The sequence below is a fragment of the Ambystoma mexicanum genome, chromosome 9, assembly GCF_040938575.1.
Source record: "Ambystoma mexicanum isolate Mex_15411 chromosome 9, UKY_AmexF1_1, whole genome shotgun sequence".
Classification (NCBI taxonomy): domain Eukaryota; kingdom Metazoa; phylum Chordata; class Amphibia; order Caudata; family Ambystomatidae; genus Ambystoma; species Ambystoma mexicanum.
In genome coordinates this window covers 54,257,220-54,283,246 of record NC_090931.1, presented here as the reverse complement: position 1 = coordinate 54,283,246, position 26,027 = coordinate 54,257,220, and positions in this window count along the sequence as shown.

The following is a 26,027-nucleotide window of genomic DNA, read 5'->3' as shown; positions in this document are numbered from 1 at the left end:
ATGTGGGTTCGCGCGCAGATTTTCTGAGTTTAGACCAAGTTACGATTTTTCATACGCAGGCTGTCGGGGTGCCGGCAACAGTTACGGGGGACACCACGCAGGGTCCCTGAGATGCAGGTCTGCTTGTGGGGGACCCCACGTACTGTTTGATGGGGTGTGGGTATTCACACCCAGAGGAGCGTGCAAAGGTAGCTGATCTGGCTGTTTATGCTTTGTGTGTGGGCATGTTAGGGGCGTTTCCAGCTGCGACTTGTGAATACGGTTACTTTGCGCCAACAATTCCATGAATACACAGGGCATGCATTTTTGATTCTGTTCGCAGGCTCTTGAGGTGTCCTCATCGGCGCACGGCCCTTGCAGGATTTCATCACATGTGTCCATGAATAGGGCCATTAATATAGCAGTTTTGAGTTTTTTAGGCGCCCCTCAGAGAACATTCGGAGCAAGTATTAATATCCGAAAGGGGGCGCATGTTCCTTTAATAATGTAGCACAGTGTTAGGAATGTAACATAAGATAGCTGGTGGCCTACTATTTACAGCTGATAATTTAACAAAAACAAATAGAAAGCATGTAGGTCACGTCTCTGAAAAGTCAGCTTTTATAAACAAGACATGAGACAGGTTCACATGTCGGACACAAAACAGTTTGCAGCAGCAAACACATTTGAAAACATCTGCTTGAATCTAAAGTACGGAAAAAGGTTTCCATCTTCTATATGAACAAGCGTTGGCAAAGCCAACTATTTTGGCTTTTCTGCATGCAGGCATGCTCCCCATTCAGATATTTTTTTGATTGTGACTTTTATGCTGTGCACAAAAGGATTGATCCCATGTTAGTCCTATTTTCAAAATAAATCACACAATTAGAATGTTTGATACCTTTTTTGGACTAAGGGAAAATATTACACAGCAGTGGAAATTGCGATAACTTTCAAAGTCTCAGAGACCTTCTTGATCAATGGAAACCGGAAAAAGTGAGGAAAGAGACACTTTCTGGGAATTTTACCAAGCTTTGCATGAGGAAATTCGAAATGTTAAGGCTTTTATATTACAATGTTTTGCTGTGCTTATGTGCTGGGTTTTATATTGTGCAATCAAGCTGTTAAGCAACACACTGCTGTGCAACAAGGGGATACAGCGATATGGTCCAATAAAATGGATCCACTTTGCATTGAGAGGGTGATGCAGAGGGTTGCAGGCACGGCCTGGGGGATGGGTTCTGATGTGTTGTGTGGCTCTAGATGTAGTATGTGTGTAACAGGACAGGATCACAGCGGGGTACGCTCTGATATTGTAACAGCACTGCTGCTCATTCAGGCATACTTTAGTATTGGTGAGGAGGTGTGGAATACACTAGGACTGAGGATATGAGGGAGTTTCATGCCTGACAGGCTACAATGTGTCATGGCCTATGGAGAGGCATTCTGTGGGGTTGGGCTTAATGTGCGTGTAATTGGAGACAGAGCGAGTTATGCTGGAAATGTTACTGCAATGCTCTGGGTTCAGGTATACTATGGAATGGTGAAGAGGTGTGGAATACACTAGGACTGAGGATATGAGGGAGTTTCATGCCTGATGGGCTACAATGCATCATGGACCATGGAGATGCATTCTGTGGCGTTGGACATTATGTGTGTGTAACTGGAGCGAGAGTGGGTTGCAGCGGAAGTGTTAGTCCAATGATCTGGGGTCAGGTATATATAGAATGGTGAAGGGGTGTGGATCACACTATGGGCCTCATTACGAGAATGGAGGTAATGAAAAAAGGAAGGCGGAATGGTAATAGCGGCATCATTAACGGGTCCGTGTCATTACGTTCTGCCAATACTGGCACTGCCCATACCGTGCCCCCTCATACCGGCATGGGCACGTACACGCGCCCCTTCGGGGAGCAAATACCGGCATGACGGTAATTGGAGGACATCACAACCCACGCGGGCATGCAAATACCAGCATCCCGAAGGTGGTAATTAGGGGCTGCACGATGGCGGCCATACAGGGATCGCAGACCACCCATAAACATCAATCAGCAATCAAGGCAAGTGCCACAGGTGCACACAATCACCACAGGTGGACTCAATGGAGTCTGGCCCAGTATAAAAGGAGCACACCCACACACCACACCCCTTCCTACACCAAAATGCTACCACTAGCTGTTGCAATCATGGCGCTGGAGGACATGCCTATACTGCTACGACTACAGCAACAACAGCAACTACAACAACTACACCAGCAACAACAGGCAGCACAGAGGAGATGCAGGAGGAGATGGAGGGTGATACTGGCCTAGCAATTACCACCAGTGCAGCCAGTAGTTCCTCGTAGGCAGCCGCCAATCCCCCGCATCTCACCCAGTCCATTCAGTCTAATCCCTGAGCAGATCCACACCCTGTACCGGTGGACCGGGACACCATCACCACAATAGTGTACATGATACACAATGACATTGTCAGCCTGATAGAAATACGCACTGCCATCCCCCCGCTACTAAAGGTGGTGTCTGTGCTCCACTTCCTGGCCACAGGCACCTACCAGCACACAGTGGGCCAGCTGCATGGCATTTCGCAACCACTATTTTCATGCATGCTGAACCAAGTGCTGGATGCACTCCTGAAGCACCCTGGCACCCACATATCCCTACCACGGACTGCCCAGGAGATAGCCGACACCAAAGTAGGCTTCCATGCACTGGCAGGCATGCCCAATTGTGTTGGTGCCCTGGACTGCACCCATGTAGAATTGGTAGTCCCCCATGCTGTAGAGGCGGTGTACCGCAATCGCAAGCAATACCACTCCATCAATGTGTAGATGGTATGTGACTCCATCAAGATCATCACACATTGCTGCGCCCGATATCCCGGATCAACACATGATGCCATGGTGCTGCGTAACTCCACGCTACCCCGTCACATGGAGCGACATGCTGGACCACGTGCCTGGCTGCTTGGTGAGTTGCCTGAGTGGGCCATGGCAGTGCATTGGGGTAGGGATGTGTTGCGATGCATACCCCACCTGGGTGGGAATGGGGGGAGATGCATACCCCATCTGGGTGGGAATGGACGGTGAGTGGAGAATGCACGCAGAGCTAATGACACCTGACCTGAACCTCCCAACCCCAACATGACACATCATTGGCACACATCTGACCATTAACGCATATCAATGACCACATGTGAGACACACAACCTGACCACCATGTGTATGTCAAGCCATGCATGAATAAACAGGATCGCTACTGTGCCAATGTGGCTAGTGTGACCATGCACAGTGTAGAATAAACAGCATAAATGGGAGGCTAAACATTGTCGTACAACCACAGTACATCCGCCTCAGCATGCATTATTTCACCCTGCATCATCTATTGAACACCATCCAGACTACCAAACCTCATAGCAGCATAGTATGCATCTAGATAACATTTGTGCACACATACAGGGACATGTGCATGTCCACACCAAATAGCTGCAGGCATGACTGTGCTTCCTGAAGGTGGCAGCTCAGAGTGACACACACCTATTTGTATTTGCTTGCGGGTGATGGAGGATATCCCTTGAGGCCGTGGCTACTTACCCCTGTGCGGAACCCGCAGAACAGCCATGAAGAGGAGTACAATGGGGTTCACCCCCGTACCCGCGTTGTGATTGAGCAGACCTTTGGCCTGTTGAAGGCGCGGTTCCGCTCCCTAAGCAGGTCTGGTGGAGCACTCCTTTATAGGCCTGAGAAGGTGGCAAAGATCACCATGGCCTGTGTCATGCTGCACAACATGTGCGTCCGGAGAAATGTACCACTGCCACCTGACATTGACATGCATGCACCGAGTGAGGATGATGAGGATGGAGACGGAGGTGAAGCAGGACCCCTGCCAGTACGTGATGCACAGGATGGCCATGCAGTACGCCAATCACTGATTCACATATACTTCTGAACCACAGGGACTATGATAGACATGTGTCAGTGACACACTGGGTCCATGTGGACATGCACACAGGGAATGTTGGGAGCTGGGCACTGAACACCGTCATACATTAAATGAATACACACGAAATGAACTATGTTCAGGCATTGAATGTTTTTTCTCACAACGGGTGTATTGGTTCAAACTGCAAAAATGTGACAACCCCCCCAAACCCCTAGTGAACTCCCAAACCCCCCCAGTAAACTCCAAACCCCCATTGAACTCCCAACCCCCCCAGTAAACTACAAATCCCCCAGTGAACTCCCAAACCCCCCCCCAGTGAAATCCCAAACCCCCCCAATAAACTCCCCCAAATGCTCCCATTCACCCCCAACACCATGTGAGCCACCCTCATTGTCCTCCCACACTATTTGCGGGACTTCCTGCTTTCCGGTGGCAGCATTTCAGTGTGCCTCGCACTCCTTCTCGTAGGACGCACAGGGCTGGTGGGGACAGAAGAAGCAGGTGTGGTGGCTGATGAGGAGTCGGTGGGGATTTCCACGCCTGCTGCAAGTCGTGGCCGCTGCCTGTGCAGCAGGATTGATGTCAGTACCTGTGTGATGGCCCCCAGACAGTCTCTCATCAGCACTGCCGAGGCATTGACTGCGGCTGTGTTGGCTGTAATGGCGGCTGTGGTCCTCGCTATGGCTGTGGCTATCTCACGCCTGGTGTCCTCGCCATCCGCTATTTATTGGCGCAGGAGCTCCAACATCAACTTCTGTCGGGCATCCACCCTCACCAGTCGTGACTCAAGGCTGTTGGTGGGAGCAGGAGTGGTGGGTGGTGCTGTCACGAGGCCTGCATTTTCAGTGCTGTCCTCGGGGAAGGGACTCAGGTTGGAATCGTGCAGGCAGGGATCAGCACTGCTGTAGGTGGGTGAGGGCTGAGTTTGGGGCGGGGGTGGACACGGGGCTTGGGGTGCGTGGACATGCCACATCCGTGACTCGTTCCTGGTCCACATTGTCCTCCAAGTCATCTTCAGTGGTGGCCAGTGCTTCTAGGGCCTCCCCTTCCACTGGTGTGGGTGTGGGCAGCTAGGTGTCGATGGTGTCAGGCACACTGGCTGTAGGTGTTGGCAGCTGTGTGTCGATAGTGTCAGGCACACTGGCTGTAGGTGTGGGCTGCGAGGCTGCCCTGGAGGTGGTGGTGTCGGTTGCCCTATTCTGTGGCCGGGACGTGGATGCCCTCATGGTGGTGCCCTGGCTGGCATCTTCTCCATCAGTGCCTGGGGGGGTAGAAGAGATGCAGGGCATCAGTGATGGTGTTACATGCCAGATGCATACTATGGTGCTGTGCAGTATTTCATTAATCATGCATTCATGTCTTACAGGTGTGTCACACAGGGTAGTCTGAGGGGGCTTTTTGGCATTTGCTGCATGGCAGGTGGCATGCCATTGTATTGGGGTTTGTGTGATGTATTACATGGGCACGGTCCATGTGTGTTGGCTGTGTGTTGGTTATGGGATTGGCACTCAGCATGCATTTCTGGCTGGCAGGGTTTGGCCCTCCATCTGGACTTGATATATGTTCATGTGGGTGTTGGGACATGCATTGTCTTGACTAGACTCTCTTCCACATCACTTGTGCTATGTCATGGTTTCCCCTACAGGGATCTGCAGGGTCACTCACCTCCTTCTGGTGATGTTGCCGCACCCGTCTCCATCTCCCCAAATCCCTCGATGGACTCCGGATTTATGAAGGTGCTTGCCGTCTCCTCCCAGGTGGTCCTCCCTCCTGTTGCTTGCAAGGATGTTACGGACCCTGAGGCGGAGGTCATCCCACCTCTTCCTGCAATCCTTGACACTCCGTGGGGTGGTTCCAACAGCGGAGACCTTGCGGGCTACCTCCTGCCAGATGTCCTTCTTGCGCTGCTGCACCGCACGCTTCAGGTTCTGTGATTTGATCACATCAGCATGTGCGGCAAGGGTGTCCGCAAGCATTTTTAATTCAGCATCTGAAAAGTGCTGTTTCCGCAGGTGGGGGGTGGTCTTCCGGGTTGCCTTAGACATAATGAAATAATTGCCATTGAGCTCTCCTGGAAACAACTGGTGGTTTGGGAGGATTGCAATGGATTGTGTTTTTAAAGATGGCCACCGGAGCATTTCCCGTTCCGACGTGATGACGTTACTTCCGGGTCCGGTATTACGAGCCCGGTATTAGCATGTTGTTATTACCGGGTCGGTATTAAGGGATTCCTCCTAGGTGGTGGCGGTATCGGCGGGTGCCGTGATGGCGCTATCGGGGGGTTGGAGAGCCTTTAGCGGCATGCCGGTATGGCCATTACCGGCATGGGGGTTTGCGCGTGCTCGCGCACTCGTAATCACCTGCTATTAGCGGCGTCATACGAGCACGGACCCGTTCGTACATCCATGTCGGTAATGACCCCGTTTTTACAGCGCTACTCGTAATGAGGCCCTATGTCTGAGGATATGAAAGAGTTTCATGCCTGACAGGCTACAATGCATCATGGCCCCTGGAGAGGCATTCTGTGGGGTTGGACATAATGTGTGTGTAACTGGAGACAGAGCGGGATACGCTGGAAGTGTTACTGCAATGCTCTGGGTTCAGGTAAACTTTGGGCTGGCGAACGTGTGTGGAGTAAACTTTGCCACCTCTGAAACTGTGGATTAGTGAACCCCTTCAGACACCTGCGGAGACCAATAATTTTAACACAAAATGGTGTCTCACGACAACTGTAACTATATTTTAAATAATTTCAATTAATAATTCAGTCTTATTCCGGTGCTTGATCAGAAATCATTGATGCCACACCCAGGAAATTACTAACATCATTTCATCAATCATCAAGGAGTCTAAAAATAGGTAACAAAACAATTTGTATAATTGCCACATACAGATATCAAGTATAAATACATAACCACATATCAAACACAAACAAGTACAAAAACCAATTTAGAAAAAAAGACTAATATTCAATGTGCAAAATTGGCAAAAGTCCACTCAGTGCATTGGGTCAAATAAAGTGCATACGATGTAAACGTGAATAGTGCAAATTCACTGAATAAACAGCAGAACCTAAATCCGAACTGTGACAGTGGCTTCTAACATCGAGGTTACATGTCTCGAAACATGTCGGTCGAAAACACATAGACAAAAAGCACACGCAGATGTGAAAATCAGCCTGTCCATTGCTCCATCGATCATTCCCGATCATGCGCCTAGAAGGCTATAGAGTTACCGCTCACTTCTACTGCCATGTGGACTGACTCCATCGACATGACCTGAAACAACGCAACACATAACCAGGGTAAGCATCCTCTAGTTGTCGTGCCATGGTGAAACATCATTTCTTATGCACACATCTCACACTAAGGCACTGTCTTGGGAGGATAGCTCAGGGGAAACGTGCTTGTCTTGGAAACAAGATGACGTGAGCAATACAGGTTTGCTCCCTGGGTCTGCGCTTAGAAACCTCTGGGTATTCAGCATATTATGAAGAACCAATTATAATTGTAATTATTTAAAAAAGAGCCGGCCGGATCACGAGTTGGGTGCTAAATGGGCTGTATTACCTCCAGCTTTTTGCTGGAGATGAAAATCACATTTAGCGCCCATTTTCTGCTGTTGTTGGCGCTATTACAGTCGGCGTAAATACTGGGGTTAATAGTGCTCCCGACCCCAATTGGGTCCTATGGTAAATGGGCAATAACCACCCAACCGTTACTCCTGATCGGACCGAGTGGCAATAGTGCTATTTGTGCTGGCAGTATTCCACCAGTATTACCGCCAGACTCATGATGAGGCCCAATGTATCTTCCACACAGCTGGGTCTGTGTCCGGATTCGATTCAAGCACCTCACATCTGTGGCTCCTCCTCTCATAGCAACTGCTAGAAAGCATCAAGCAATGTTCACCATCTTCAAACAGTAAATAGAAACTTCCACAAATGCAATAAGAACATCGCATATCGCTCTCTCAATATATAGTTAACGGTCTCAAAAGACACATGAATTTGCAAAAAATGTACAAACATATGGTTAACTAAGTTCACAAAGTTTGCATAATGAAGTGCCTCGTCTGTGAACATCGACTGAATAAACAAAGTTGTTGAGCTGACATTCATAGATGAGGCGTTTCATAATGCAGAGCTCTGTTAACCATATGCACATTTTTGACTTCTCTAATTCAATATACAAGATTTTCGAAGTAGTCGTCAGACATGGCACTTTTGTCCTAAACCCTTCCAGCTCTAATAGGTCCCTAACATCTGTTCTTGTTAGAACTCATTCCCGTCATTTCTAGGTGATTTTCACTAATTTACGTTACGTCCTGCATTTACTGGGCCGATGTTCACATATGAGGTGCTTCACCCCTCCCCTCCAGGAAACCCACTCTCAAGCCTCCCTTGGCCCCCTAACCCCTTCCCTCCTACTCACCTCTTTCTCACCCATATCACTGCATGAGGTTTCTAGACAAGTCCTCTCTATGAAAGTCTCTTCCAAACAGGGGCTGCCCTGCTCCTCCAGAACTATTAGTACAACTTCCCATGCTCCAGCCTTGGCTGATTTCTGCAATAACTCCTTTGCTACTGGCTCTTTCCCACCACTCCTCAAGTACTTCTTTGTGCACCCTCTCCTTAAAAAGTCTTTTGCCACCCCGTCCTGCCTGGGTAGCTACCATCCTATCTCCATTACCCCCTTCCTGGGCAAACTCTTGGAGAAGCTAATAATCTACCAGCTGATCCATCACACTCAATGTGTTGGTTGTCTCCATAGCCACAGACTGGCTTCAGAGCAGCCAGAGGCATGGAATCTGCACCCCTGAAGACCCGCAAAGACTTGCCTTCAAATCTCGATTCCAGTTCTCCTTCCATTTTCATCTTTCTTGACCTTTCCTCTGCCTTTGATATGGTAAATCATGCCACCATTATAAATCGGCTCCATGATACCCTTGGCATCATGGACCTGGCACTGGACTGGTTGACCTCCTCCCTCTCTGAACAACCATCTCATGTTCAACTGGGTCTTTTTCTCTCTCTCATCACACTCTCCACCTGCGGTGTCCCTTGGGGCTCTATCCTCTTGATGTGGCTCTTCAACATCTACCTTGCCCCTCTAGCCCATTTGATCTCTGCCTTCTCTCCTAACTTCCAGTGTTATGTGGATGACACACAGCTCTCCTTCAAGCTACCCTCCCGTGCCTCCTCTTCTTCCTCTCTCATTCCTGACTGTCTGACTACTATTCAGGCATGGTGTGCTGCTTATGATCTCTGCCTTATTGCCAGTAAGACTGTGATCCTTCCAATAGGGACCTCAGCTCCTGCCTTACCCTCCTACTGTCTGGCTGCCATCCATGGGCCCCTCCCCTCAACCTCTAGTAAAGCAAAAAACCTTGGTGTCATCTTCATCACTCCTCTCTCATTGTCTCCTCACATCACTGACCTTGCCGAGAAGGCCCACTACCAGCTGTACCTCCTCTTAGGCATCCTCCCTTTCCTCACCTTCCCCCAGAAACTCAATGTCTCCAGAGCTCAGGTCCTCCTAGACTGGACTACTGAAACAGCCTCTTCCTCAATCTTCCTAAATCCTCCCTTCGCTCTCTTCAACTAATCCAGAATAGGACTGTGAGATGTATCCTTGGACTCCAGCCCAGGCCAAACATCTCTCCACTGGCTCTCAGTTCAAGACCCTCTGCAGCCTCCACAAGGCTTTCTGAGGCCTGGGACTCCACTACATCAAACTCCCTCTCCCTAGATACCTCCCTGCCAGAGCCCTTCAGTCTTCTAGCTCCAATTCTCTGCAGATCCGAGGCTTCTCCAAGCAGAGATTGGGGTAGATCTCCCTCTTCCGCAAGAGCCTCCCTCTGGAATGTGTCCCTGCCCCTCTCAGACTTGAGCCAGAACTCCTTAAGTTCCGGAAGCTTCTCAAGACCCTCCTTTTCTCTTGTTCCTTCCCTCTCCCCCACACTGCTAATGTTCCCTCTGCTGCATTTTTACTTGCTGCCTGGTTCCTTCTGATTCACACAGGGCACCAGGCCCTCCTCATCCAGTCAACCACAGCTCTTCTGTCTCCCCTGACAACGCCCTACTAGCACTTGCCCTACCAGGCTCCCTTTCCCTGCACTAGCCTGGCTGGCCTGCACCCTTTTTGAGCCCTACAGCCCCGTCCTCGTACTTAGCATGTGAACCTTCATTCCCCTGCACTCTCTGGATTCCTTTGGCACCTGTCCACCTGGCCTTCCCGCTGATTAATCAACTTCCGGGGCACCAGTGGTCCAGGGATGAGTATCGGTTTTTAAACCATCAATCAGCATCACATCGCCAGTACACCAGAAGGGATCCAAACAGATTGGAAACACAAGCAAATTATAAACCTACTTGTCCAATTTTGGTAATGTGGACAGAACGGCAGGCTAATCACATACTTACAGTTACTGTCCGGACACGTAGACACCGGCATCTCATCAGCAGGGATGTCATTTCGGGTCCCTGCAGCAACACCAGCTCTGTCCACGGAGGAACAGCTGGCTGCCCCTGACACACAGAGGTGTGGGCCACCAAGACAGCCATTCCCCCCCACCACCACCCTTGCGTGTATGTCACCACCTAATGGACCACGATTTCAAGTAGGAGGGCGAGGACACCACAAGGGGTTGCCAGAACAGACACCCTACAACCATTCATCATTCAGCCCCTCTGACCTCCACAGGCCACCTCCACCACCAATCCCCAGCATTTGAGATATGGATGCACGCGTGTGGCTCATCGAAACATGGCATGAGCAAATGGCTGGACTCGTACACCAGCAGCTGGAGGTGACCCGGATGAAGCGCGATAGAACTCTTTATAAAAAAGATCTCCACTGGTATCATCATGACCCACAGCAATCCACCATTTTAGGAATCGCCTGACTCTGCCTGACCCCACAATATGGTGGATTGCCCTGTTTTTGGTCATATCCATATTGGGTGGAATTGTGAATATTGGCATGTCCACACTTGGATATAATTGTGGATATTAGCCTGCACCGCATCTAGATAAGATTTTGATTGAAGGATAGCATGCCCGTGCCTACACAAACCTTGAAAGTTAGCATGTGCTACACTTAGAGTTGTGAACACCAGCCTGCATAGCATCCGGATAGAATTGTGAATGTTAGCATGCCCACACCTAGATAGAGTTCTGGACATTAGTCTGTGCCGCATCTAGATAGGATTGTGAAGGCCAACAAGTGCCACACTTAGACAAAACTGTGAATGTTAGTATGCTAAAGGTCAGGTAACCCCCTAACCAATATAAGCTCAAACTCTGCATACTTATCTCACTCAAAAACTCACACAAACATCTGCATACAGTTTAGCCATCTCATGGCTCATTGTCCACATCCTTTCTGCTACTCCCACCCCACAGCATCTTCCTTGCTCCCATTGTGCTATCCATGCATTTCTTAAACTTCAAAATGTTCACTTTTTATTTTCTCGCTGCTGGTAAATCTTCCACCCGACTCATCTCGGTTTGGCATCTGTGGACCGTCTGTGTCCGATCGACTTTGTCCTTCCTTTTGAGATGCCTTGCAGCAAGTCCTCAGGCCCTTAATCCAAAGGCTAGCCCTTTTTTTTCAGTGTCTCTTTTTTTCACAAAGCATTAGCTTTCCATTCAACACGGGGGCACTTTTGGCAAGGGAACACAAGGATGGAGGAGTTCTTCTGCAGAAACCAACTTTGGACTCATATATCACTGGAACGTTGGCATGAAGTTGGGTTCCTCAGTGACCTCTCTCTGCTTTTAGCCGATTATCTGTGTCATATAGGTCCCTTGTTGTACACCTCTAATATAAAAGCTGAATGAGTTTCCTTTGTAAAATAAATATGTCTCTATTATCAGTGCATTTCCTGTTTACCCATCCCATTAAAAACTTTGGTTGCATATTCTGGCAACCTTCACCTGCCTTCTAAACAAACTACATATTTATATTTTCTGGACATCCCTGCCTCCTCGACAAACTATATCCAACATATTTAGGTTTTTGTGTGTCAAAAAGCTACTCGTTTTCTCAATTGTTTATACAAATACTACTGTATGGTCATCCTGCTGGATTTGTTTATATAAACAAATATATATATTTTTAATCTTCTAATTTTTCTCTGCCCTTATGACATCTGGGCTTTCTCATTAAATAACATTTTTTGTCCTTCATGGGACACATTTCCTCCTAAGGTCGACATGTTCAAACCAGGGAGACAAAAATAACAACCAAAAAATAAAGATTTTGAAAAAGACATTAAAAGAAGGGCGTCTTCTTCTTTTCCCCTCTTCTAGGCGCATCCGTAGCAGATGAGGACAGCTTCTCTCTGGGATCCCTTTTGTCTGTAAAAAATCAAAATAGAGACAAATGTTATTTGGGGACTGCCAAGGGGGTCAAGTTTTCTTTCTAACTTAAACCCCTTCTCCTTGCTGCTAACAAAACATGTTTTCTAGATTCACTTCTATGTTTGTTTCAGCCCATTTTACTTAAAGGACCTCCCTTACATGTTGGTGCACAAAAACAACTACTTCTCAACAACCCTATATAATACTCAATGTTTGGGCTTTGTTCTCTGCTTTGCTGCATGTGCTTGCCGCTCAGCTGTAAATGCTTCATTCAGCTTAGCAGAACGTGCTTCTACAGCTTCATGCCTTTGTTCCTCCATCTTTCTCCGGATTGTGTTGGACCATGGTCTTTTCCTTCTGTGCTTTGCTTTCAATCTGTTGAGAAGACAAACAGAAGTATTTCGCTGCACAATATCTCTTCCTTATCCCAATATACTTAATCTAGTCTACCCTTGTTTTTCTGAACTATGGCACCAATTCTTACTACGTGCCTTAATTTTTATCATAAAACTACAGTGTTTGCCTATTCTAAAAAAGGTTGTACCCTCTCCAAATCAAGCCCTTTTGGCACTATAAACAACAAAATAATTACTCACCTTCATTTTGAATTCTACATTCTGCGTTTGTCTGAAGTGGCCATGCCTTCATCTATGTTCTACTCTCTTCACACCTGATTGCACCTATCTTGGGAAAATGAATATATACTTGAAGACACTGTGTCTCCATCTACCTCTTTTTCTGTTACTCACCTGGATCCTCCTACTCTTTAGTAATGATAAACTGTGTCGACACCCATTTTAGTGTGAACCAGTACTTACCTCTTTTTTCTTTTTCTCCCCATTTTAAGGCTATGTAGATATTCCTCTTATTTTCACGCAAGATCCAAGACCCTCATCTGTAAAATAAACCAAAATCATTATAAATATTTTAAAAAATTGTATCTTACTTAACCCTTTTATTTTCTTCTTAAATTGGCTCTGTATACAACATTCCTTGTCTGGTTAACCCAATTTTGGTCAACCACACCTCTTTTCTGGTGTTCCCTATTTAATTCCCTATCAATTTATTCATGTATCCAGTAATTTCTTTATTCATTCTTCTCTTTAATCAATTATTTATTTATTTATTTAAATATTTTTCTTTTTTCATCCAAATGCCGTCAATTCTTTAAATTAAGCTCCTTACTTTTATACTGTTTAGAATAGATATTTATTTTTATCTTCTCCTAATTCATTTTTCTGGACCTATGCCAAAAAGGTCCAAAGTCTACCCAACGTTTTCAACACTTTTTCCAATCGTTTTCATTTATGCTGGGTGCTTGTTACATTATTGTCATGTATACTACAATGTTTCCTTTCTTTTTAATTTGTGATGTTTCCTACAGAAAGTACCACTTCATCCTCCATTAAGCCCTATGCTAGGTATACCATCATCTGTGATGCTACTTAACCTAAATCTTTTTATCTAATCCGTTACCGTCCTTCATGATCCTGTAGAGTAGGTCCCCAATAAAGCCTGCACTCCCGACGCCTATTTTGAAGTACCAGGAACATTCACACCAAAATATGTTACGTATGATGAGCAGATAAATCAGCAGAGAGCCGCAGAAGGGCTCTGCCCAGTACCCATCAGAAGAGCAACACCTAGTAAAGTACCAATAACCAGGCAACCATGGACAGTAAGGTATCCATTGAGAAAACCCTACCAACAAATAAGACAAAATGAAGATTGCCTAAGTACCGTCCCAGAAGAAACCAAAAAGGTCTTAATGGAAGACAAATGGTGATGTCGCGAGAGCCTGGACTGACTCACAGATAGAACAAATGACGAACCAAGAATGACACAAGGAGATGAAACGCCATGAGAAAAGAGATTGTGAGCTTAAGGTGATAGAAAGCTATCAAAATGTAAGAGAGTTAAGCTGTAAGCAAAATGACTACAGTGGATTAGTTTACGTCTGTACATATGCTTGAAACTGCCAGAAAACTAAGAAAATAGTGCGGCTTGCTATGCTAAGTAGAAGAATAGCGCGGCAAGTGCCATTGTACATAATCTACCTCAAAACGAAGTACAGTATTATAAGTGCGATTCCACTTTACACGAAAAGCAGAATCAACTCAGGTTACTAGAGGCCAAATCAAGACAAGATTCATATTCTAGCAAAATGAGAGGAGACGGCTGAATCGAAACTCAGAAGATGCAACTCATGCCATGGGAGCCAAGGTCATACCAATAGAAGGAACAAACAGTAGCTACATCTAATTGAAACTTAAGAACAGAATATCCTGTCTCTGAAAGGTCAAGATAAGGAAGCATAGGCAGGTGGCAAGCTGAATAAGAATTAAATGCACAAATCGAGAGAAACTAGGCAAATTCACGGTGTCTGCATCACGTGACCATCCGAGCGAGGAGAAGCACGAGTTCACACCTACGCGTGGCATCCGCCCAGGAGAAGATAGCAGACCTTTCCCAAGCAGAAGATGCAGTTTTGAGGCCAACCACAGTTACATAATTGACACATTGTTGTTGTAGTGATGATTGATTGTAACCTTAATTGGAGGAAGGCCGGGTAGCTTAGGGGGCACCCTGCACCTGGCTGACCATTCTGCGTGCTGCTAAGTAAAGTGGAAATGTATGCATGGGGTTGGTGCCAACCCAATCACAATGCACCAAATAATCTATGTCCTATAGTTAGTAGAACCAATGGGACGTCATACTTTTGGTGACCTCCACAGTAGTCATTTTGAAGGAAGGGCTTAGACCCCCACCTGACAGTGTTTTACCCAATCCCTCACTCCGTTACCATATACAGATATAGCACCTATATTAAAGTTACCTTTTCCTAACCAATAGAAATGCTTATTTACTTTTGAGTGTTAGACATCACTTATGATGAATTTTCAGTATAAACAATGTGTTTTTCATTGAAGTTGAAGCGAGAAGGGCGATCGCATCACTGCTGATATCCATAACTCCCTGTTTTTTGTACTTGTCATTAAACTGACTCCCTTTGCCAAACCATTGAGTTGTCCTTATTGATTGGTGTTGGAGTAATAAATCTGCACCCCCATCCATCTCAAGGTGCAGATATCTCGTCTTAAAGTGCTCTCGGAGCAAACCTCGGCTACATGGGCCGGTCGAGGGTCTCCTGAGTACACTTGATAGCAGAGATTGATGGTTATCGATTATCGATTATTGATTTGAATAAAACACCTATTGACTGTCGACATAAAGTAACTCTAGGTCTTCAGCAATATCACAAGTCTTTTGCCATTCGGCCGAGTAGACCGTGAAGCTCCCCGTAGACAGTGGTAGCGTAAACAGACTACAGTCAGGGCCTGAAGGGACCCCTCTTTCCCACGCATCCCTTCCCATTCCTACGGGCAGCTGAGTGGGCGAAAAGTCGAAGAAGGCGGTAACAAAGGTGGTGATCCCGAGGGTCCAGAGAAGTACCATGCGAACGGCGAGTGAAAAAGACTAATGTTCTGGCAAAAGTGCATGCTTTAGAACAAGTAACGGGAAAAGGTAACGGAGGGAGGCGGGAAAAAACTAAATATAGTTCGAAGTAGAGAAAACTGTATATATCTATAAGGGGTTAATGGCTCAAAAATAATAAAAGTAAGAGAAAGGTTACCGGGGCAGACACCCGAGAAGAGAAAGGTTACTGGGGCAGACACCCGAGAAGAAAGAGGATACTGGGGCAGACACCTGAGAAGTGAGAGGATTCACCTTATACCTATGCTTTTATTACAAGCTGCTAGACGAAACGTGTACCCAGAGTCCCACATAACGGGAACACATAGACTACCACAACATTTAAAAATGTTGTGAAAGGGGTACGTTTACACTCCATAAAGGGGTAGTGATTAGAGGCAGAGATATCTGTGTCCAGCTGGTGTTTGTCTAGTCTGTCAAGCGTCTGTCTTACATGTTTTTGTTGTGATGTCATATGAAAAAAAAAGAGAGAGAAATTCTCTTAGAGAACACAGAGTTGAATTTTGTGCGTTTGGATAGCTGAGGTAAAATCACATATGAATTGATGTTTTTTAATTAAATCAGAAGGTATAACATTTTGTGAAAATTAGGATTGGAGCTTGCAGTGTTTGCTGCCCGCTCATATTGTTAGAAGTTGTTTAAGCCACACAGAAACATTGACAAGTGTTATATAAGAAGGTAAGGGAACAGATTTAAGCATGGAAGACATGACTCCATTGGCACACTTATGTAAGCAGTTGCCAAAACACCCACCCAAGCTAAAGAAATATAGTACCGAGTGGGTTAAAGGTACCACCTACAAGATGTTTATACCATGGCCACAAAATGGGTCTTTATCTAAAGCCATCTTACAACATATGACGACTTATTTGCATGCCACATATACAGGGAAGAAGTTAGAAAAACGCCTTGCTGTTCTCGAGTTGTGGAAAATGTATGAACAGGGAAAGGAGTAAGAGCTGCCAACAGATTGGATACTTAATGTATGCGCAGAGGGGGGTGAGACGCCTACGTGCCACCTGCCCCACCCGAAATGAAAATTGAAGAAAGTAAGAACGAGGGATAATACCCACTGAGAGAACTCAAAGCAGCCACGGGGTACAGCAACCCTGCATATGAGTCACCTACACATAGTAGTGACAAAAATCAAGGGAAAGATAAGGACAAGAATATTACCTTCGCAGTCCCAAGGGACAGGGAGGGACGTGATGATGAAAGAAGAGATCAGGCACAGATGAGTGCATCTCTCGACAAAGATAGAGAAGGGAAGCGATGGAAGGGAAGCAAAGCTAGAACTGATGAGATAGCATTCGCAAAAGACGAATGGATGGGAGGACGCATTTTATTGAAACTCGATGCAAAGGCATTGATGATGCGAAACAAAAGGAGAGGTTAGATGAGACACAAAGAAAGGGGAAAGAGAAGGAGTTAAGAGATGAAAGGATTAGAAAGAAAGACAGACAAAGGCAAGAACAGCTGTATTGCGAAGAGCAAGAGAGACAGCTCGATCGTAACCCAAGAGCAGCCAATGATCAAGATAGACAGAAACAGCAAAGGTTAGAGGAAGAGCAAAGGATACATGAGAAAAGAATAAAAAGACAAATAGATGAGGAAATTCGAAGGGCAGATGAACATAAAATTGAAAAGAGAAAGGAAGAAGATAGGGTCAGAGAAGAGGTGAGGAAATGCAAGGAATTGTATGACGACGTAGAACGTAAGCGAAGGCAGAGAGCACACGATCTTGAATATCTGTGGAAAGAGGTTAAAAAACCTGCTCCAGTTGTAGACTTGGAAGACATCAAAGAATTGGTTCCTAAATACGATTCAGTCCCAGGCACGTCTAGGGCAAGTATTGACGATGCCTTTGACACCAGAAGCATCGGAGGGATGATCGATAGAATATATGATGAAATGGGGCTAGAACAAATACCCCAAGGTGAGGGGGAAGTCAAGCGCTTGGAGAGCACTCAGCTGTCTGACACTGAGGATGTCTCCCAAAGTAGTGGGAATAGAGAGCTATCCCTGGATAGATTAGAAATAAGTAGAAACAAAGAGGATACGAGAAGTCGCACTAGTTGGGGACAGACAATGTCTGACTCCGAAAGGGAGGAACGCAAGGAAAATGAGGAAGAGGGAAGGAGCAAAAGATGACTCCCAAGGGAAAAAGGAATAAGGTGGTCAGATAATAGCAAATCTGTACCAAGAGCATCAGAGTCCGCCACGCAGCCTGACCGATATGAAGAAGTATCACGCGGCCATAGGGGGGTGTCTTCGCCGCCCTATGTACACATGCTCAGGAGATTGCCAGGCAGACGGGGATGCAGGAATATTACCCCTGCAATAGACAGGAGAACAATGAGAGAAGAGAGAGAGGGATACACATTGAAATTTCCGTTTCTCGAGAAGGGGGTGAGTAAGACCACAATATATACCATGGCCACACATGGTTTGAGAAAATTTGAAAAACAAGCTTCCAATGCTGACATCGGGAGCTGGAAAGTGGATACATGAGATAGGAAAAATGACAGGAGGAAACACGTTAGCCATAGGGGACGTCAAAGGTCTCCTAATCACCATACTTGGTGAAAGAGCAGATGATGTGTGGGCACAAGCAGGCTACCCTGGCGTAACCACAATTAATACCGCACACGACGGAGCTCCATTCAACAATTGTAGAGCTGCAGTATGGAAAGCGCTATGAGTGCTTTACCCAGACACTTCTGATATGGGAGCTATAATGATGCGAAAGATGAAGGAGTCTGAAGATCCGTTAATTTACATACAACATTTTCAAGATGCATGGGTGCTCGAGACTCATCAATCTTGGACGAAATCTATACCTGTGTTTTACCATATATTGTGCCAAGGACTGCCAGAGCCAATACGAAACAACTCAAGAAATTGGTGGGAATTTAAGCCAAGCCTCGGGCTGAAATACAGTTGACTATTGCACATTATTGTACATTGCTGCAGGAAAAGAATCACAAAAAGGAAGCAACTCGAAAGGGTGAGGAAGCGAAACTGGTGAAAAAGAAATGATCAAAATATGCTTTTGAGGGAGCCATGATAACTAGTACAGCTGAATGAAGCATGCAGCAGGTGGCTAGTACACAGCACAATAATCAAGGCAATACAGGGTTTTATCCCAGGGTAAGAGGGTTTAGGGGAAGAGGATGGCAGAGTAATCAGGGAGGTTTCCAAAATAATCAAGGAGGTTTTCAAAATATGCAAAAGGGTAACCAAGATATGTGAAATGGCAAATGATCCGACCACCGCCAGTATGTTGGCTGTGTGGAATGACAGGACATTTGGCGCGCACACGCAGAAATCAAGGCATAATGCAGAGCGGCCAAGGAACAGGAGCAGGCATAGCAAATCCACCTATAGTTTTACAGCAGGGTGGTGCACAGAATCACACGGTGCAGCAACAAGCGCCAGGAGTGCAACAAGGTGTGCAAACGCAAAGCAAGGTGAATTTTCCACAAGGACAATCTCAACAGGCACCGTTGCAACTATCTCAGACGATGAGCACAGGGTAGACCACAAACCCTAGAATGGGGAGTAAAAATGGGAATGGGGGAAATTCTCCAGCACACAGTGGGCCAAATTTGTATATAAACTAGGACAGCTCACTGGGAACCCTGATGTGTTCTATCCTATCAGTGACACCAGACCCTCAAAGGGAACCTAGGGTGGATGTCATCATAGGGGATAAAGAATACTCCTTCTGAGTTGACACGGGTGCAACACGCTTGTGCATACGTAAAGGCAAGTTTTCTTTGTCCGACGAGGCCATAGATACTCAGAGTTTTATAGGAGCTACCAGTCGTGTTCCCTTCACAAATGCACTTCCATTTTCCACAGGAGAATTATATTCTCAGAAGACCCCAGTAAACATTTTGGGTCGAGATTTAATGACAAAGTTAAACATGACAATCTCGTTCACAGAGAAGGGCATAGTATGTTCCACTCCAGAAATGCACCACCCAAATTTATTCGAAATGATCAGAGCATACTCGGGACACATAACCGTGAGGTCCATACCATTAGAGCCAGACTTTTTTGCATATTGGTATGCGTGTGCTTATGGCAGGATTGCCAGGCCTTGCAGACAAAATCATAAGAACCCCTGATCAGTTCTTATTCAGACCCAGAATACCGATGCATGAGGAGATGGACAAGTATTTCCCTTGATGATACACACAGCTGCAGTGAAAGGGAGAGTGGCCTTTATTGATGGTTATGACGACAAGGGCCGACAATGGTGCGCAGTAATCGCCATTGAAGAAGGATATCGAATGACTGACGTCACCGATGACGAGCTGTTTGAAGAATAAGCAGATATGAGAGAGACAATGGTGGAAGTGAGTCACACCTTTTGAATAAAGATGATTAAAAGAGAAATACCTCAGAGAATGATGTTGGCACTAAATCGGCCTGAAAACTTTGATGACGACATAGCAAATGTGCCTGTCTCAGTATGGACTACAGGTCCATATGACGTAGGCCTCTTGAAGGGGGTCAGAGAGGTGAAGATTAAACTGAAATCAGGAACAATTCTACCAAGAGCCCGGCAATATCACATGTCCAGAGAGGCAGATGAGGGGATTTTTAAGACAATTTCTGCCATGATAGAGCAAGGCATCTTAGTGATGTCAGAGTCGTCATGTAACACATCAGTGTACCCTGTGAAAAAAGTAAAGGGGTGTCGTGTAGGCTAATTCAAGACCTTAGGCCAATAAACAATATTTTTGAGGCCGAGTTCCGTCTAGTCCCGAACCCGTCTACAATTCTATGTAATATACCTGTTGAGGCAAAATATTTCACTGTGATTGACCTGAAAAAAGCATTTTTCTCAATCACGTTGCACCGTAACTCACAAGATCTGATGTCATTCACGTTCAGACAAATGCGTCTGAAAAGCACGAGGTTGCCACATGGGTACTGTGAGTCTCCTTCTATCTTTAACAGATGGACTTGAGCAATATTGCATTAGAAAGTGTCGTCATGCAATACGTGGATGACATCTTAATTTGCAGCACCACAGAAGAGCAATGTAGGCAAGATTCTGTTCAGCTATTGACTATACTGGCTGAGAAGGGATATAAAGTTGACAACAAAAAAAATTACAATATTGTCAACAAGAAGTGCTGTACATAGGCCAGCTGATCTAATATGAGGGAAAGAAGGTGACCCCAAAAAGGGCTGAAGCCATATTTAACACGGCTAAGCCACATATGATAAAGCAGATGCACAGCTTTTTAGGCCTATGCAACTATGTCAGGGCATGGGTCTTCGACTACAGCTCTTACACCAAGCCTTTACTTCAGGCCCTAAAGAAGGCCCAAGTGACGAAGGAAAAGATTGAATGGTCTGAGACCATGGAGAAAGGGTTTGCTGAACTCAAAAGAGCCATCTGCACAGCACCAGTTCTAGGGTTTCCCAATTATGCAGAGGAATTTTACCTGTTTTCACATACAAATGGCAGCATTATGACGGCAGTGCTCGCTCACAGTACCTTGTTGGGGTACAAGCCCATGGCTTATTACAGCGGGAATCTGGACCCAGTGATGAGAGGCCACTTACCGTGCGAACAAAGTTTAGCTGCTGCAGCGTTTGCCATAGAGAAGACTACAACCATTGTAATGGGATGCTCAATGACGTTGTACGTCGAGCACTCGCTATTTGCCATTTTAGAGAAACCAAGAGCACATTGACATCTCAGAGAGCTTCTGCTTATGAAGTGATCATATCAAATCCATCGATTAAAATAGTCCGATGTAAAATAGTGAACCCAGCTATGTTCGCGGCAGAGCCAGTCACGGAAGGAGAGCCCATACATGACCGTACAAATTATGAATAATTTTATGATGAAATCCCCAGGGTGAAAGAAAATGCCTTGGCAGGAGGAGAGATGGTCTTTATTGACGGGTCCTCAAGGATCAACCAAAATAATGGGCAAAGATATACACGCGTTGCTGTGATGAAACACACAACGAATGGAGAGTTTCGAGTGCTTCTTAGTGAACAAATACCATCTCATTATTCAGCACAGGCTGCAGAAATGTGGGCATTGATAGTCGCCATTGAGAATCACACAGACCAGGAAGTAATGGTGTACAGTGACTCCGCCTATGTGACGTCAACAGTGCATGTAGGCCTAGCGTGCTGGAAAAGGAGGGGCTACCTCCTAGCAGACGGCATGCCAGTGCATGCAGCCTTATTGGACAGGCTGATCAAGGTACTACAGCTCCCAGTGGGCATAGCGGTTGTGAAATGCGCCACCCACACGAAAGGGACAGATTTTATCTCACGCGGAAATCAAGCAGCAGGCACGGAAGCCAAGCATATGGCATCCAAAATGGAGACGATCATGGAAGTGGAAGTTATCTATACCAACAAACGAATGATGGTTACACGAACTGCACCTGAAAGTTACAGTAATTTGGGGCAAACACAGCTAATGGAACTCCAAGGGGAGGCACTGCAGGAAGAGAAGAATATGTGGAAACATTGAGGGTGTTCTTTAAACCCCTCTGACAGCTTGTGGCAACACGACAGCACTGGTAAACCAGTAATGCCTGTAGCCCTATTAAAAATAGCGCTGCAGCAGTTACATTACCCGGCGCACATGACGAAAGAGAACCTAGCAGCAACACTCGCAGAACACTGGTTTATACCGAATTTAACAAAGCATGTTGCATTCTTTATAGTGAACTGTATAATCTGCCAGCAATTTACAGAGGGGCACACATTAAAAGTAATGAGAGGAATCATCCCAAGGCCAAATGGGCCTATTCAACACTTGCATGTCGATTACGTCGAATTACATGATTCAAGTTTGTAACGGGTACAGATACTTAATTGTTGTGGTGTGTCCATTCTCTAGATGGATTGAGGCAGGTCCATGTACACACCCAGACTCTACCTGTGTGGCCAAATTCTTAGTGAGGGATGTGTTCCCCAGATTGGGGGTGTGCAAGGGGTCCTGAGGTCAGATAATGGCCCTCATTTTGTCAATGCAGTGTTCGAGCAGATTAGCTTCCTGCTTGGTATAAAGCACAAGTTCTCGTTGGCGTATCATCCACAAGGTGATGGGATCTGTGAGAAGCTCAATGGCTTGTTAAAGGAAAGGATAGCCAAGTTGAAGCTCACTCTAAAGAAGGGATGGTTGCGCTGCCTTCCACTGGCACTGTATGCTCTTCGGAATCAACCAGGGTCCGACCATCTTCTTACGCCACACGAGATAGCCACACGAAGAATCCTCTGACACCCCGAGATAGAACTAGATGTGATGCCCAGTCAACAGGAGAGGTTTTAGGGTTTGAAATGCAAAACTATCTGAACTGCATGACATCTTTCCTTACTTTAATTTCAGACCAGCTGCAGCGGCGATGAAAAGGGTGCAGAGCAGCACAGAACACAGAAGGAGACACTACAACAGACCAAGTTCAAGGTCTACATGTTCCACCCGCCTTCCCTGGAGACGCCGTCCTTGTGAGGAATCACACAAGAAAAAAGTGGAACGAGCCAAGGTTCAACAGTCCTTTTACAGTGGAGGACTGCACTTCGTCTGCAGTGAAACTACAAGGCAGGAGAGCTTGGATTTTTCTCGGCGATATAAAACCCTACATCGGAGGATGCTGCCTGCCTGCACCCCAATGAGAGGAATCAACGAGCGATGGGGAAGAACCACAGCACGTGCAGACGAGATCCATGATGCAGAAGGAGGACGCATGACCAGCCAGACAAAGACAAGGAACTTTCTGCAAATTGTGGCTCAAATTGCACACTTCCTCTAAGCAGAAAGGGCGATAGAAAAAAAAACAAACACCCTGTGCATCCTAGTTGCAGGGTTAAGAAGAAAACCGCACACACAAGCCACAACACAGTCAGATGACTTTGAACTTTGGACTGACGCACACTTAAGCCTTGAGAAAAGAGTATGCCAAATTTTGACCGAGGACACTTACATTGGAAGCAAATACAGTATCCCGATTCATTTGATAATGAGACACTCTTCGGAATCACTTATGGTGTCCCACAGTAGAGACATCACAAAGGACATAATAATCTACCTTGAGCTAGTGCTAAGATCATACTCGTCATTGGTAGGGAGGCTCACCAATGTCACTGACTTCCTACAAGATCCTGAAAAAGAAAAGACAATAAGGCAACTCCTCACTGTCTTTGCCGAACAATTTATCCTACTCCCTGAGTACAGTGAGAAAGAATCAAATGATCCCAACACAGGCGGAAATAGATGAGCTCATCAACACACTGTTCTTTCGCATAATCAAAGACTGTCCAACTCTTGTCAGAAGAACAACAGCCACACTCACCTTTCTTCGAGATCCAGCAAATACAGAACATTTAAGCCATCTTTCAACTAAGGTAATCATTCTGGTTGCACTCCATGCGACCGGACAGTGCAGACATTGTTCACATTTGGGAGAAAACATATAATCCTGAACCTCAGCAGGACAGATGTCCCTGTCACCAGAAGACACCAGGTTGGGCCATAATGTTTTCTTTCACCTAGTCACTGACTTTCCAGAGCTAGTGGGCAGACCAATCGATGTTGACATCCTTACTTTCATCAGAGACCCAGCTAATATGGCACAGATGAGAATGCTCTTACACATAATCATACTCCAAGTGGAACTTTCTAACCATCAGCGGAGCTATCTGAGGAGATTCTAAGAACCTTCCACCGAGGGACAGATCAAGGAAGCGGTGCCAAGAACTCCATGTGTCAAATTTGTTGTTATTTTTGTCCCTAATACTCCGTATTGACCGGCATACACCATGTCCTCAGGATTGAAGCAAATAATGGGCGTGGATTAGGAGCTTACATATTTTGAACATGCACAGTAAAAGGACTCACTAAAATGTTATTTTACGTCTGATTTTTCCCATAGTCTAGTAAAAAGAACTGTATCCTGATAAAAAGAGACAATTTGAAACTCATGAGAGGGGGGACACTTACCAGACACTCTTAAAAACACAGAAACAAAAAACACTAACATTTGTTGAATGATCGAGATGGGGGTCCAGAGCAGCAATCTTGTCATCTCACAAGAAGAGAGGCAACCCCGCTTCTCTGGAAGAAAATGCTGTCGCCTGACCTAGAGGGGCATAATGTACCTATGCACCATATTCATTATTGTTTTACTGTCTTTAACGATCAGAACTGCATTCTTTATTGGTGCACAAAGCGTTCCAATTTTAGTAAACCCACCTAATGATGCACATATAAAACCCACAAATGCACCCAGACCTTATATAGTCATTCCAGTCCCTAGAAGATCTGACGGTGGAGTGAATGAACTTGAAAGAGATGTAATTAGCAACAATACACACACACTTGTGGTAACGAATGAAAGGAAAAGCCGGAGACAGGGTTGGCAAGGGATGAATGAAGTAACATTACTGACAACTACACGCACGCAAACACTGAATGCACACGAAACAGGCCTAGTGTCAATGACTGCAGAACCACGCAGCAGAGAAGAAGAGAGTGCCTGCCACAAGAAACTCCACAGGAGATGTTGTGAGAAAACAAGAATTAAAGCAAAAACCAACAGGAGCAGTTATATTAGAAACTCTTAAGAAAACAAGAGCCAACACTAAGAAACTCTCTGCACAGACCCAACTGATAGTAGACTCATTAGTTCTGCACGTAGCCCGAGCAAGGGAACTACAAGAGGAACTGAATAATAAAATCGCAGAGACTGCAGTACCACGCATATACATTCCAATGCAAGGTAGAAGCACCAGTTCCACAGTACAACTGTTTACTACACCAATGCCAGAATAGATACAAACATTTATAACCTGACAGAGAAAGATGTATGAAGAGAGAGAAAGAGCTGCCAGAATTTCATCTACCCAAATAGCACAGATGAGGAGGCCTGCACCATGGACCAGGATACATGAGAATCCTCCAGCAAGAAAAAGCCATACAGTTGCATTCAGGGATGTAGTCATAGCCAACTACAGAAATGACAATGAGCTAAATGACTACCTGGACAGCACAGAACATCTGGGAAACAGCATTTGGTACCAGCACATGAAAGAAGTTGGAAGACGAAGTTCAGAAGGGGAATGCTTTGTTTGTGCACTCCTACCATATAGCATGGGGAAGTCCAAGATCTTTGTAGCTGTAGAAATCGATGCCCGGACAGCACACTGTATGTCACACTTAGAAATGTGCAAGACCAGAGGCCAGTTAATGGATAGTGATG